Raw genomic sequence first — 15,666 nt, forward strand, 5'->3', positions numbered from 1 at the left:
ACCAATTTAGAGTAGGTGACCCAGGCATTGATACTTTAAAAAGTCCCTAGGTGATTTAAAAGTGTAACTGAGGTTAAAAACCACTAGACAGATGGTCTTTAAGGGCCATTTCTGCTTGGACAGGCACTTTTTCCAAGCCTCAGGCAGCAATCTCAGAAAAGATAGCAGGAGTGAGTCAATAGTGAAGGAGACCTTGACTTGTGATTATAACCAACTTGTCAGACCAGAGCTGCTAATCACACACCAGAGAGATACCAGGACCCATGGAGTTGTCTCTATTCAGCCACAAGAGAAGAGCTGTGCCTGAGAAGGGGCCTGCAAGATTCATCTCTTAACACACCCAGGAAAGGGGTAGATGGCACCGCTAGGAACTAGGAGGAAGTCAGGCCCAGAGTTGGAACCACCTCCCAACCAGTACACTGGGCCAGCATCCCTGACACTTGCAGTGGCACACAATGGACTGAGAGAGTGACAGCATGCTGGAGGCCTTTGCACAGGTGAGCTTCCCACAGAGACAGTTGACTAGCATGGATGAGAAAACTTGGGCATGACAGCATGAGGAGCATAGGGAAACTAGTGAAAATTATGAAAAGAAACATTTAAAATCTCTGGAAATTTTCCTAAAGGCAAACAAAACAAGAACAAAGGTACATCTTTTTTTTTAAATATTTTATTTATTTGACAGAGAGAAATCACAACTAGGCAGAGAGGCAGGCAGAGAGAGAGGAGGAAGCAGGCTATCCGCAGAGCAGAGAGCCCGATGCGGGGCTGGGATCATGACCTGAGCCTAAGGCAGAGGCTTTAACACACTGAGCCACGCAGGCGCCCCCAAAGGTACATCTTTTAAACACACCCAAGAAAACTGCACCTGTCCAACAGAAAACAAAAAAGGAGACTAAAAAGAAATAAGCAGTACACATAAATACATTTCATTCCTATATAATAACAATGAACATGTCCAAATCAAAACTAAAAACACAATACCACTTCCAACCACCCCAAAGAAAATGAAGTACTTAGGGGCACCTGGGTGGCTCAGTGGGTTAAAGCCTCTTGTCTTCGGCTCAGGTCATGATCCTAGGGTCCTGGGATCAAGCCCCACATTGGGCTCTCTGCTTGGCAGGGAGCTTGCCTCCCTTTCTCTCTCTTTGCCTGCCTCTCTGCCTACTTGTGATTTCTGTCTGTCAAATAAACAAATAAAATCTTTTAAAAGGAAAGAAAATGAAGTACTTAGATATAAATTAAACACACAACTATGGGCATCTGATTTTTTTTTTTTTTTTTTTTTTTTGGGCATCTGATTTTTGACAAAGCTGCAAAAGTAATTCAGTGGAGGAAGGACAGACTTCTCAACACATGAAGCTGGTACTGTAGACCATCTGTAGGCCAAAGAATGAAACCCAATCTAAGTCTCACACCTTATACAAAAAGTAAATCAAAACAAACATAAACTATACAATGAGACAAGAAGAAAGTATAGTTAATGGAAACTACGGAATGAGTTGGAAAAAATGATAAATATAATTAGGTTAAACTTACCAATTAAAAGAAAGAACTCACATGGACCAGATGGACTTAACAGATATATTCAGAACATTTCATCTAAAGCAGCAGAATAAACATTCTTTTCAAGTGCATGCAGAACATTTTCCAGAATAGATCATATACTGGGTCATGAATCTGCCTTCAACAATACAAAAAAACAGAGATCATACCATGCATATTTCAGACCGCAGGATTATAAAATTTGAAGTCAACCACAAGAAAAAATTTGGGAAGACCACAAATACACAGAGGTTAAAGAACATCCTACTAAAGAATGAATGGCTCAACCAGCAAATTAAAGAAGAAATTTTAAAAAAATGTATGGAAGCAGATGAAAATGAAAATATGACATCCAAAACTTTTGAGAGGCAGCAACGATGGTCCTAAGAGGGAAGTATATTGCAAAATAGGCCTAACTCAAGAAGCAAAAAAAGTCTCAAATATACAACTTAATATTACACCTATAGGAGCTGGTAAAGGAACCGCAAATATAGACTAAAGTCAGCCAAAGAAGGGAAATAGTAAAGATTAGAACAGAAATAAATTAAATAGAAACAAACAAACAAAATCCGGAACAGATCAACAAAACCAGGAGTTGGTTCTTTGAAAGAATTAATAAAATTGACAAACCTCTAGCCAGACTTATAAAAAAGAAAAGAGAAAGGACCCAAATAAATAAAACCACAAATGAAAGAGGACAGATCACAACCAACACCACAAAAATACAAACAATTATAAGAGAATATTATGAAAAATTATAGCCATTGATCAATCTGGAAGAAATGGACAAATTCCTAAAATTACCAAATTACCAAATCTGAAATAGGAAGATATAGAAAATTTTAACAGACCCATAACCAGCAAAGAAATTGAATCAGCAATCAAAAAAAACCCCAGAAAACAAAAGTCCATGGCCAGGTGGCTTCCCAGGGGAATTCTACCAGACATTTAAAGAGTTAATACCTATTCTTCTTGAACTGTTAAAAAAAAAAAAAAATGGAAATGGATGGAAAACTTCCAGTCTCCTTCTACAAGCCCAGCATTACCTTGATTCCAAAATCAGACAAAGACTCCACTGAAAAGGAGAATTATAGGTCAACATTAACAATGAACAGGGATGCAAAAATTTTCAACAAGAGACTAGCAAATTGAATCCAACAGTACATTAAACAGTACATTAAAAGAATTATTCACCACAATCAAGTGGGATTTATCTTGGCTCTAGTTGTGGTTCAGTATTCACAAATCGATCGTGATACACCACATTACTACAAGAAAGGATAAGAACTATATGATCCTCTCAATAGATGCCAAAACATCATTTGACAATATACAGTATCCATTCTTGATAAAAACCTTCAACAGAGTAGGGATAGATGGAACATACCTCAACATCATGCAGGCCATATATGAAAGAACCACAACTAATATCATCCTCAGTGGGGAAAAACTGATAGCCATTCTCACCATTACTTTTTAACCATTATTAGAAGTTTTAGCCTGAACAATCAAACAACAAAAAGAAACAAAAGACATCCAAATCAGCAAGGAAGAAGTCAAACTCTCACTATTTACAGACAACATGTTGCTCCATGTAGAAAATCAACAAACTGCACCAAAAAATTGCTAGAACTAATATATGAATTCAGCAAAGTCACAGGATATAAAAGGAATGCACAGAAATCTGTTGCATTTTAATAATGGAGCAGCAGAAAGAGAAATCAAGGAATTGGTCTTATTTACCATTATACCAAGAACCAGAAGATACCTAGGAATAAACCCAACCAAACATGTAAAAGATGTGAACTCTGAAAACTAGAGAACACTTATGAAAGACATTGAAGAGGACACAAAGAAATGGAAAAGCTTGGATTGGAAGAACAAACATTGTTAAGATGTCTATACTCCCCAAATAATCTAAACATTTAATGCAATCTTTATCAAAATACTACCAGCATTTTTCACAGGGTAGAAAAAATAATCCTAAAATTTGTATGGAACCACAAAAGACCCTGAATAGCCAAAGCACTCCTGAAAAAGAAAAGAAAAGCTGGTGACATCACAATTCCGGACTTTAAGCTCTATTACAAAGCTGCAGTCATCAAGACAGTATGGTACTGGCACAAAAACAGACGCATTGATCAATGGAACAGAATAGAAAACCCAGAAATGGACCCACAACTATACAGTCAACTAATCTTTGACAAAGCAGGAAAGAATATTTAATGGAAAAAAAACAGTCTTTTCAACAAATGGTGTTGGGAAAACTGGTCAGCAACATGCAGAAGAATGAAACTGGACCACTTTCTTACACCATGCACAAAAATAAACTAAAAATTGATGAAGGACCTAAATATGAGATAGGACACCATCAACATCCTAAGGAGAACACAGACAACAAATTCTTTGACCTCAACCATAGCAACCTCTTATTAGATATATTGCTGGAGGCAAGGGAAACAAAAGCAAAAATGAGTTATTGGGACTTGATCAAGATAAAAAGCATTTGCACAGCAAAGGAAACAGTCAACCAAACCAAAGACAACCAACAAAATGGGAAAAGATATTTGCAAATGACATATCAGATAAAGGGCTAGTATCCCAAATCTATAAAGGACTTAAACTCAAAACCCAAAGAGCAAATAGTCCAATCAAAAAATGGACAGAAGACATTTCTGCAAAGAAGACATCCAGTGGGCCAACAGACACTTGGAAAAGTGCTGAACATCACTCGGTTATCAAGGAAACACAAACCAAAACCTCCTTACAAGATACCACCTTACACAGTCAGAATGGATAAAATTAACTAGTCAGGAAATGACAGGTGTTGGAGAGGATGCAGAGAAAGGGGAACTCTCCTACACTCTTGGTGGGAATGCAAGCTGGTGCAACCACTCTGGAAAACAGTGTGGAGGTTCCTCAAAAAGTTGCAAATAGAGCTACCCTATGACCCAGCAATTGCTCTACGGGGTATTTACCTCAAAGATACAAATGTAGTGATCTGAAGGGGCATGTGCACCCCAATGTTTATAGCAACAATGTCCAAAATATCCAAACTTTGGAAAAAGCCTCGATGTCCATCAACAGAAGAATGAATAAAGAAGATGTGGTGTATATATACAATGGAATATTATGCAGCCATCAAAAATGAAACCATGCCATCTGCAACAACGTGGATGGAACTAGAGGATATTACGTTAAGCAAAATAAGTCAACGAAATCAAGTATCATGTGATCTCATTAATATGTGGAATTTGAGAAACAAGGCAGAGGATCATGGGGGAAGAAAGGAAAAAATGAAGTGGGACGAAACCAGAGAGGGAGACAAACCATAACAGACTCTTAATCTCAGGAAACAAACTGAGGGTTGCTAGAGAAGAGGGTGGTGGGAGGAATGGGGTGGCTGGGTGATGGACACTGGGTAGGGCATGTGCTATGGTGAGCGCTGTGAATTGTCTAAGACTGATGAGTCACAGACCTGTACTCCTGAAATAAATAATACATTATATGTTAATTTAAAAAGAAGACATATAGATGGCAAATAAACATATGAAAATATGAAAAAAAAAGAAAATCTTACCATTTGTGCAACATGAATGGACCCTAAGGTTACTATCCTAAGCGACATAAGTCAGACAAAGAAAGACAAATACTTTAGTTTCTCACTTATATATGGAGCCTAACTAACTAATGGACCACCCAACCAACCAACTAAATTCATAGATACAGAAAACAGATTGGTGGTTGCCAGAGGAGGAGATTTTGGGAGTGGGAAAAAAATGGGTAAAGGAGGTCAAAAGGCACGAACTTCTAGCTATAAAATAAATAAGCCTTGAGGATGTAATGTGCAACATGGTGACTATAGTTAATAATACTGTATTGTATTTGAAAACTGCTAGAAAGTAGATCTTGAGTGTTCTCCTCACAGAAAACAAAATTTGTAATTATGGCAATGGATGTTAACAAGATTTATTGTGGTAATCATTTAAAAAATATTCAAACAGTAGATCATTATTTTGCACACCTGAAACTAATATGATGTTAAATGTCAATTATAGATCATAAAAAATAAAATAGCAAGGAGAAGGAATTAAGAACTGTTTTGCTAGAATCTAATAAACTTGAAAACATAAATGAAATAGATACATTCCTGAAAACATAAGAAGAAAACTGAAGTGGTGCTGAAAGCCATCCTTCTCCCCTTCCAAACCTCAGCCACGTGTTATTTTGTGCCTGTGAATTCTATCAAACTTTTTAAAAAGATTTTATTTATTTATTTGACACAGAGAGAGAGATCACAAGTAGGCAGAGAGGCAAGTAGAGAGAGAGGGGGAAGCAGGCTCCCTGCTGAGCAGAGAGCCTGATGCGGGGCTCAATCCCAGGACCTTGAGGTCATGACCTGAGCTGAAGGCAGAGGCCCAACCCACTGAGCCACTCAGGCACCCCTTTATCAAACTTTTAAAGAACAGACAGTTCCCAACTTAAACAAGTTCATACTTTAAAATGAACAACAATAACTGGAAAACCAGCAACAGCTTCCCAGCTCATTTCATATGTAATGCCATGGATATCTCCCAGTTGGTGCCTAAGACTTGCTGCATTACCTGGAATCTTCATAACCTCATCTAAGAACTTGGGTTCATATCCACTATATCCCTAGTGGTTGTGAGGATAAAACAAAATAAAAATCTGCAGGGTCCCTGGAGGTATCAGTGATCCCCTCCCTCCCCTTCTGTCCTTACTCCTTCATGCAAAGTTTGGGACTGAGGGTCACAGTAACTGAAACTTCTTTAGAGATAGGAGTGTTCTGCACAGGCTGGGTCATCTATGAAAGTGGGAGTTCAGTACTCCAGTGGAAGCCAGCCATGTGCAGAGAGTCCTGCTCTGGGGTTGCTGGGCTGAGGGGTTGGGGTTTCTGCCTCCTAAGGAGTCCTCCACCCAACTTAACCAGGGGGCAGAGCAGGGGTGGAAGAACAGATGGGAAACTGCTAGCTAAACTGAGGCCAAGAGGACCAGGGAGAGATGGAGGGAGGTGGCAGGATGGTGGGGCTTGTGAACTGGTGGGCACAAGTTCAGGAATAGATGGACCAAGTCCCAAGGGAAGCCAGGGGAGACTGAGCAGGGAGATGGACCCCAGGGAAGAGATGGCTAGCCAACCCCAGCTGTCTCAGGGGAGGCTGCAGGCTGAGGGCAGGGATGAGGGTAGCTGTATTGATCACCCTCACTTAGCTAAACTTGTGATGGCAGTGGTCTCACAGCAACTGGGAGGGAAGGTACTACTGAATCTCTTCATATTGATGAGAAGGAAAGAGACTCAGAGGGACTCCCTAAGTTGTCCCTAATGGGGGAGTCAGGTGGAACTTGTGGTAAGCTTCAAAGTCTCTGTTTTGTCCCCTGTGACATGGAACCAGGTTGCAAGTGAAGGAGAGAAGTCATGTATGGTTGGGCAATGGCAGGACTTGGGCTCTGTCAATATTTAGAATAGGTCAATCGTTAGCCAGTTTCAGACTTGCCCCTTGTCAGGCTCCACTGGCAAGTGTTGGGCTAGGCCTGGTCCTAGCTATAGCCCTTCTGGGGACTCCATGGGGTTTGGCCAGGAAAGTAAGTTTAAAACAAATCCAGATCAGACAGCAAGTCAGTGGGAGAGCTAAGCATGAAGTCCAGGTCTCCTGGTTTCTAGCCTATGTCCTTTCCCCTCCCATCACCCTGTGCAATGATTGCAAGGGTCAGTGTGGGCACTGAGGTCCCACAGAACCCCTCATCAGACAGGAGAGCAATGCACCTGTTTAAAAAAATTCATGCATGTGCTTAAACAATCACATGGTGCAGAGGACTTCATAAGAGTAATCACAGTCTGCCATTTCATCTCTCCTCCTTTCTTTCTTCCTTTCTTTTTTCTTTCCTTCCTTCTCTCTGTGCTGATTTGAGGAATTTCTATCAATCTGTCTTCAAGTTCAGTACTTCTGTCTTCTGTGTCCAATCGCTATGAAAGCTGTGCAATGAATTATTAATTTCAGATGTCAAAATTTTCACTTCTGGAATGTCCACATGATTTTTCTTTTTATATTCCATTTCTCTGTAGAAAATCTCCAAATTTCCACCAATTTGGCCCACTATTTTCTCTATCTTCTTTAACATTATGTGGGTCTACGTATATTGGTTCCTTTCTCTTATTTATTGGTTACATTTTTTGCTTCTTTGCCTGTCTCATAATTATTTTTAGAATGATGAAAATTATTTAAAAAGTCTCAATAAATTTAAGAAGACTGAAATCATATCAAACATCTTTTCCAACTACAACTATATGAAACTGGAAATCAATTACAAGAAAAATCTGGAAATAATCCAAAAACATGGAAGCTAAACAACATGCTACTAAATGATGAATGTGTCAACTAAGAAATCAAAGTGGAAACCAACAAATACATGGAGACCAATGAAAATAAAAGCGCAAGGGTCCAATATCTTTGGGACACAACAAAAACAGTTCTTAGAGGGAAGTTTATAGTATTAGATATCTACCTCAAGAAATAAGAAAAATCTCAAATAAACACCTAAAGGAGCTAGAAAAGGAGAACAAACAAAATCCAAAGCTAGCAGAAGGAAGGGAATGATAAAGATCAGAGCAGAAATAATGAAATAAAAATTAAAAACACAGGGGTGCCTGGGTGGCTCAGTGGGTTAAGCCTCTGCCTTCAGCTCAGGTCATGATCACAGGGTCCTCGGATCGGGCCCCGCATCAGGCTCTTACTCAGCAGGGAGCCTGCTTCCCACCCTCTCTACCTGCCTCTCTGCCTACTTGTGATCTCTCTCTCTCTGTCAAATAAATAAATAAAATCTTTTTAAAAATTTAAGAACACATTAAAAAAGACCAATGAAACCAAGAGCTGGTTCTTTGAAAAGATAAACAAAATTGACCCACTTTTAGCATGATTTATCAAGAAAAAGAGAGAACTCAAAATCAGAAATGGAGGAGAAATAGCAGACACCATAGAAACACAAAAGATTATAAGAGAATATTATGAAAAACCTAGGAAAAAATGGATAAATTCCTAGAAACACACCATCTTCCAAAATTGAATCAGGAAGAAATAGAAAATTTGAACAGATTAATTACTAGTAATCAAATTGAATCAATAATAAAAAAAAAAAAAACTCCCGACAAATAAAAGCCCAGGATCAGGCTTTACTGGTGAGTTCTATCAACTTTTTAATTTTTTTTTTTTTATTTGACAGAGAGAGAGATCACAAGTAGACAGAGAGGCAGGCAGAGAGAGAGAGAGAGGGAAGCAGGCTCGCTGCTGAGCAGAGAGCCCGATGCGGGACTCGATCCCAGGACCCTGAGATCATGACCTGAGCCAAAGGCAGCGGCTTAACCCACTGAGTCACCCAGGCGCCTGAATTCTATCAACTTTTAAAGAAGAGTTAATACCTATCCTTAAACTATTGCAATAAAATAGTAGAGGAAGGAAAACATCCAAATTTATTCTATAAGACCAGTCTTACACTAATACCAAAACCAGACAAAGACACTACAAAAAATGAAACAGGCCAATATCTCTGATGAACATAGATGCAAAAATCCTCAACAAAATACTAATAAACCAAATTTAACAATACATTTAAAGAGTCTTCTACCACAATCAAATGGGATTTATTCCAGGTTGCAAGAGTGAGTCCATATTCATAAATCAATCAATGTGACATATCACATTAACAAGGGAAAGAACAAAAAGTGTACGATCATCTCAATAAATTCAGAAGCAGGGGTGCAGTGAGTTAGGGGTTAGGTAAGCCTGGTGGTGGACATGTATTGCATGGAGCACTGGGTGTGGTGCATAAACAATGAATTCTGGAATGCTGAAAAGAAATAAAATAAAATGAAAAAGAAAAAAAATAAATTCAGAAGGAACATTTGACAAAATACAACATACATTACAAAATACAACATACAATCTCAACAAAGTGAGTTTAGAAGGAACATACCTCAACATAGTAATAATGGCCATATATGAAAAACCCACAATAACATCATACTTAATGGTGAATAATTGAAATATTATCATCTAAGATCAGGAACAAGACAAGGATCTTCATACTCAATACTTTTATTCATCACAGTATTGGCAGTCTTGGCTGCAGCAATCAGACCAATAATAATAACAGTAAATAAAAGGAATCCATTCACATTGGTTAAAAAGGAATAAAATTTTCACTATTTGCAGATGACATACTATATATAGAAAACCCTAAAGACTCCACCAAAAATCTATTAGAACTGATAAATGAATTCAGTAAAGTTACAGGACACAAAATTAATATACAGAAACTGTTCCATTTCTATACACTAATAATGAGGTAACAGAAAGAGAAATTAAGAAAACAATCCCATTTAAAATTATACCACTCTCTCCTCCAGCAATCCAAGATGCCAAAGGGAAAGAAGGCTAAGTGGTGGTCCCAGGCCTTGCTCTTGTGAAGAAGCAGGAGGCTCAGAAGGTTGTCAGTCCCCTGTTTGAGGAAAGACCCAAGAATTTTTGGTATTGGACAAGACGTCCAGCCCTAAATTTACCTCACCTGCATTGTCAAATGTTCCTGCTACATCCAGCTGGGGCAGCAAAGGGCTATTTTCTACAAATGTCTAAAAGTGCTTCCTGGAATTAACCAGTCCACCCAGGTCCTGGACTGCCAAACAGCTATTCAACTGCTTAAGCTGGCCTACAAATACAGACCAGAGACAAAGAAAGAGAAGAAGAATAGATTGTTGGCCCGGCCTGAGAAGAAAGCTACTGGAAAAAGGGATGTCCTCACTAAGAGGCCACCTGTCCTTCAAGCTAAGGCTAATACTGTCACCACCTTGGTGGAAAACAAGAAGTTTCAGCTGGTAGTTATTGCACATGGTGTGGATCCCACTGAGCTGGGTATCTTCCTGCCTGCCTTGTGTCGTAAGTTTGGTGTTCCTTACTGCATTATCAAGGGGAAGGCCAGGCTGGGGTGTCTTCTCTTCACAGAGGTTAACTTGGGAGACAAAGGACCTCTGCCTAAGTTGGTGGAAGCTATTAAGACCAATTACACTGACAGATATGGTGTGATCCATTGCCACTGGGGAGACAATGTTCTAGGTCCAAAGTCAGTGGCTCACACTGCCAAGTTGGAAAAAGCAAAGGCTAAAGAACTGGCCACCAAACTGGACTGAGTGGATGCTGTTGAATTTTCTGTAAATAAAACTAACAAGAAGTTCTCTTTTAAAAAATAATAAATAAATAAAATTACACCAAAATAAAAAAAAACCCTAAGAATAAATTAAATCAAAAGGTGAAAGACCTATACTCTGAAAACTATAAGATACTGATGAAAGAAATTGAAGATGACCAGAACAAATAGAAAGGTATGCCATGCCCATGGATTAGAAGAATTACTATAATTAAAATAAATGTCCATACATACCCAAAGCAATCTACAGATTCAATGCAATCCTTATCAATACAAATAGCATTTTTTACAGAACTGGAGCAAATAATTATAAAATTTGTATAGAGAGTATTATGCTAAACAAAATAAGTCAGTCAGAGAAATACAAATACCATATGATTTCACTCATATGTGGAATTTAAGAAATAAGACAAATAGGAGGGGGGAAAAGAGAGTGAAAGAGACAAACAAAGAAACAGACTCTTAACTATAGAGAACAAACAGATGGTTACCAGAAGGGACATGGGTGTGGGGATGGTTTAATAGGTGGTGGGGATTAAAGAAAGCATTTGTTGTGATGAGCACTGGGTGTTGTGTGAAAGTGTTGAATCGCTATATTGTACACCTGAAATTAATATTATTCTGTATGTGAACTAACTGGAATTTAAATAAAAACTATTCTTTTTAGTAGGCTACACACCCAGCATGGAGCCCAATGAAAGACCTCAAATAGCTAAAGCCATCTTGAGAAATAATAACAATGCTGGAGGTATCACGATCTCAGATTTCATGATATACTACAAAGCTTTAGTAGTCAAAACAGTATGATACCAGCACAAAAATAGACACATAGATCAATAGTACAGGAGAGTGCCAAAATAGATCCACAAGTATATAATCAATTAATCTACACCAAAGGAGACAAGAATATTGTATAATGGGGAAAAGACAGTCTTTTCAATAAATGGTGTTGGAAAAATTACTAGACGATTACATGCAAAAGAATGAACCTGGGGCACCCAGGAGGCTCAGTCAGTTAAGTGTCTGACTTGATCTCAGCTCAGGTCTTGATCTCCCAGTTGTGAGTTCCAGCCCCACAACGGGTTCCACACTAGGCATGGAGCCCATTAAAAATTTTTTTTTTAATTAAAAATAAAAAAGAAGAAGAACAATCCTGGATCACCATCTTACATCATACACAAAATTTAATCAAATGGATTAAAGACTTCAGTGTAAGCCCTGAAACCATAAAACTCCTAGAAGAAAACATGGGTAATAAATTCCTTGTTATTGGTCTTAGTGATATTTTCATTGGATCTGACTGCAAATGCAAAGGAAATAAAAACAAAACCAAACAAATGAAACTACACTGAACTGAGAAGCTTCTGCACAGTGAAGGAAACTATCAACAAAACAAAGAGACAACATACCGAATGGCAGAAGATATTTGCAAATCATACATTTGATAAATTGTTCATATCAAAAATATATAAAGAACACATATAACTCAATGTCAAAAAAGCAAACGGATAAAAAAAAATGGCAGAGAATCTGAATAGAAATTTTTCAAAAGAAGACATACAGATATCCAACAGACATACGGAAGGATGTTCAATATCACTAAACATCAGGGAAATACAATAAAAACCACAATGAGATGTATCACACCTGCCAGAATGGCTATCATCAAAAAACAGAAAACAAAAACAAAAACAAAAAACAAGAAATAGCAAGTGTTGGCAAGGGTGTGGAGAAAAGGGAACCCTGGTTTACTGTTGGTGGGAATGTAAATAGGTGCAGCCACTATAGGAACAGTATAAGGTTCCTCAAATTAAAATAGAATTACCATATGATCTAGGAATTTCACTACTAGATATCTATATGAAAAAAATGAAAACACTAATTAAAAATATATATATATTCACCCTTATGTTCACTGCGGCATTATTTACAATGGCCAAGATATGGAAACAACCTAAGTGTCCATGGATGAAGATGATGTAGCATAAGCACACAAAATAATACCACTTAGCCATAAAAAAGAATGAAATCTTACTACATGCAACAACACATTTGGACATAGTGGGTATTATTCTAAGTGAAATAAGAAAGAGAAAAAAGAATACTGCATGATTTCACTTATCGGTGGGATCTACAAAACAAACGAACAAACAAACAAAATAAAACTTAGACTTATAAACATAGACAACAGATTTGTGCCTGCCAGGGGGAAAGGGGATTTGTGGAAAGGTGAAATGAATGAAGGGGATCAAGAAGTACAAACTTCCCATTATAAAATAAGTCATGGGGATATAATATACAGCATGGGGAATATAGTCAATAATGTTGTATTAACGGTGGTGACAGATGGTGACTACACTTTGGAGATAACTTTATAATGTATGCAAATGTCAAATCACTATGTTCTATACCTGAATGTAATATTATATATCCAGCATATATCAGTGATAAAAAAAAATAACTATGCTGGATGAAACTTGACCTCAGTTGTACTTAGAATCAGATCCCATCTGGTTTCAGATGATAGTAAGACACTCTCAGCTTTGGACTGAGAGACTGAAGGGTCTACTTTGTGCACTTCAAAGAGGCAGAAATTTGTCTTCCTCTTGGCAGTTTTAAATTCCATTCTTCAGTTTCCTACCCCAGGCTGCTTCCAAACTCGTCAAATACTTTATGAAAGAGATGGGCACTTTGTTTGAGTTAAGTAAGCCCTTTTTCTGGATAGGACTTTGTCTCCCAGATACCAAAGACTAAGGAAGATTAGGTTCTACCATTTAAAAACACTCCAGTCTCCTGGCAAGCATTCAGATGCATCAAATCAGCAAATTAATTGAAGGGAGGGGGAATAAAATGGCAGCCATGTTTAAAAAATTTAATAGGAGAGATGGAAGATGGTGGTGGAGTGGGAGGACCCAAGGCCTACCTTGTCCCATGAACACAGCTAGATAACTATCAAACCATCCTAAAAGACTGGAAAAACACTCTCCACAACTAAAGGGAGAGAAGAGGAGTACCTGGGTGGTTCAGTTGGTTAAGCATCTGCCTTCAGCTCAAGTCATGATCCCAGACCTTGGGATTGAGCCCCACATTGGGCTCCCTGCTCAGCAGGGAGTCTGTTTCTCTCTTTCCCTCAGCCTCCCCCCCCCCACACAAGAGCTTTCTCACTCTCTCTCTCAAATAAATAAATAAAATCTTTATAAACAAACAAACAAGCAAATAAATGGAGAGAAGAGGTCACCTTGAAGAAAGTAGGGAGTGCAGAGATGTGGTTTGGGGGAGAAACAGATCGTGCTTATGGAGAAGAGCAAGAGAGAAACTAACACACAAAGGAGCACACAGAGAAAAGGAATTCCATAGAAATTGTCTCGGAAAGTGAGTGGGCCCAAAGGTCATGAGTCTAACAACCAGTTGGGCTTAAACCTGGAATTTAAAGGTCAGTGGGCATGATGCGTGGGGAGAGCTCAGAGTCTTCAAGGCTGCTCTTGGAGAGAAGACAGTGCAAACAGCCTGTAGACCTATAATGTGGAAACAGCAATCTGAACAGCACCTGGAACACAGAGCGGGCAGGTTATTTGCTCATTTTGGACCATGTTCCAGAGAGGCAGTCTTCTGGGACACTTCTGGGAACAAAGGAAATGGCAGGTGACATTTTCCACCCCACCCCTCCACATAAGCACAGGGCCCCCTGTGGGAATGAGCACAGCACTGACACTCACACCTAACTTGCTTATACCAAGCCCTGCCCCCCTGCACCCTGGTGGAACCACCCTTCCTAGTCATACTTGCCTCAGTTCCAGCACCATGGGCCATCTCCTCCAGAAGACTGGTCCAAACTCCTGCTCACACCACACACCCAGATTTGGGAGTTTTGTGGAGCCTTGGTCCTTGTGGTGGTGGTGACAGATCTCATTTCCCAAGCAGACTGGAGCATACCTAGTTAAAATGCACCACATTCAGGCCAGGGGAAAAAAACCTGCCCACATCAGGCAAAGAGAGCCTTCGCTGACAACTGGCCTGAAGGATAAAGCAGCCAGGACAAAACAGCAGAGTGCGGGCGCCTGGGTGGCTCGGTGGGTTGAGCTGCTGCCTTCGGCTCGGGTCATGATCTCAGGGTCCTGGGATCGGGTCCCGCATAGGGCTCTCTTCTCTGCAGGGAGCCTGCTTCCCTCTCTCTATCTCTGCCTGCCTCTCTATCTACTTGTGGTCTCTCTCTGTCAAATAAATAAATAAAATCTTTAAAAAAAAAAAAAAACAAAAACAAAAAACAGCAGAGTGCATGCGGCACACATTGGAAACACTCCTGGAAGCACCAAGCCTGGGAAACAGGGAACACTACATCTCAGGGTCACTACAAGACCTCTTCTCCATAAGGCCATTACCCTCAGGAACATAAGATGTAGCTGACTGTTCTAACACAGAGAAACAGGCATAGAGACTTAAATAAAATGAGAAGAAGAGAAATTTGTCCCAAATGCAAGAAAAGGACAGGACCACAGCTAGGGACTGAAGTGAAAAAGATAGAAGTAACATACTGATGGAGTGTTTAAAGCAATGATCATAAGACAAATCCACTAGACTTGAGAAAAGAGTGGAAGATATTAGTGAGGTCCTTAACATAGAGATAGACAGAACCAATCAGAGATGAAGAGTGCAACAAATGAGATCAGAAACACATCCGAGGGAATAAAAAGCAGGCTAGAAGTAGCAGAAGAGCGAATTAATGACCTAGAGGACTGAATAGTGGAAAATAATCAAGCTGAACAAAAGAGAGAAAAAAGAATTATGCAAATGTAAGAATAAACTACATCAAATGTAATAACATTCACATTGTAGAAGTCCCAGAAGAAAAAAAAAGAGAAAGGTGGGCAGAAAATTTATTTCAAGAAATAAAAGATGAAAATGTTACCT

General features: G+C 39.0%; 1 pseudogene; it reads left to right on the forward strand.

Moving 5' to 3' along the window:
- Positions 1 to 476: 476 nt before the first annotated feature.
- On the forward strand, positions 477 to 10,741 carry LOC123950458 (annotated as a pseudogene).
- Positions 10,742 to 15,666: the final 4,925 nt, after the last annotated feature.

This window comes from Meles meles, chromosome 9 (assembly GCF_922984935.1).
Source record: "Meles meles chromosome 9, mMelMel3.1 paternal haplotype, whole genome shotgun sequence".
NCBI classification, from domain to species: Eukaryota; Metazoa; Chordata; class Mammalia; order Carnivora; family Mustelidae; genus Meles; species Meles meles.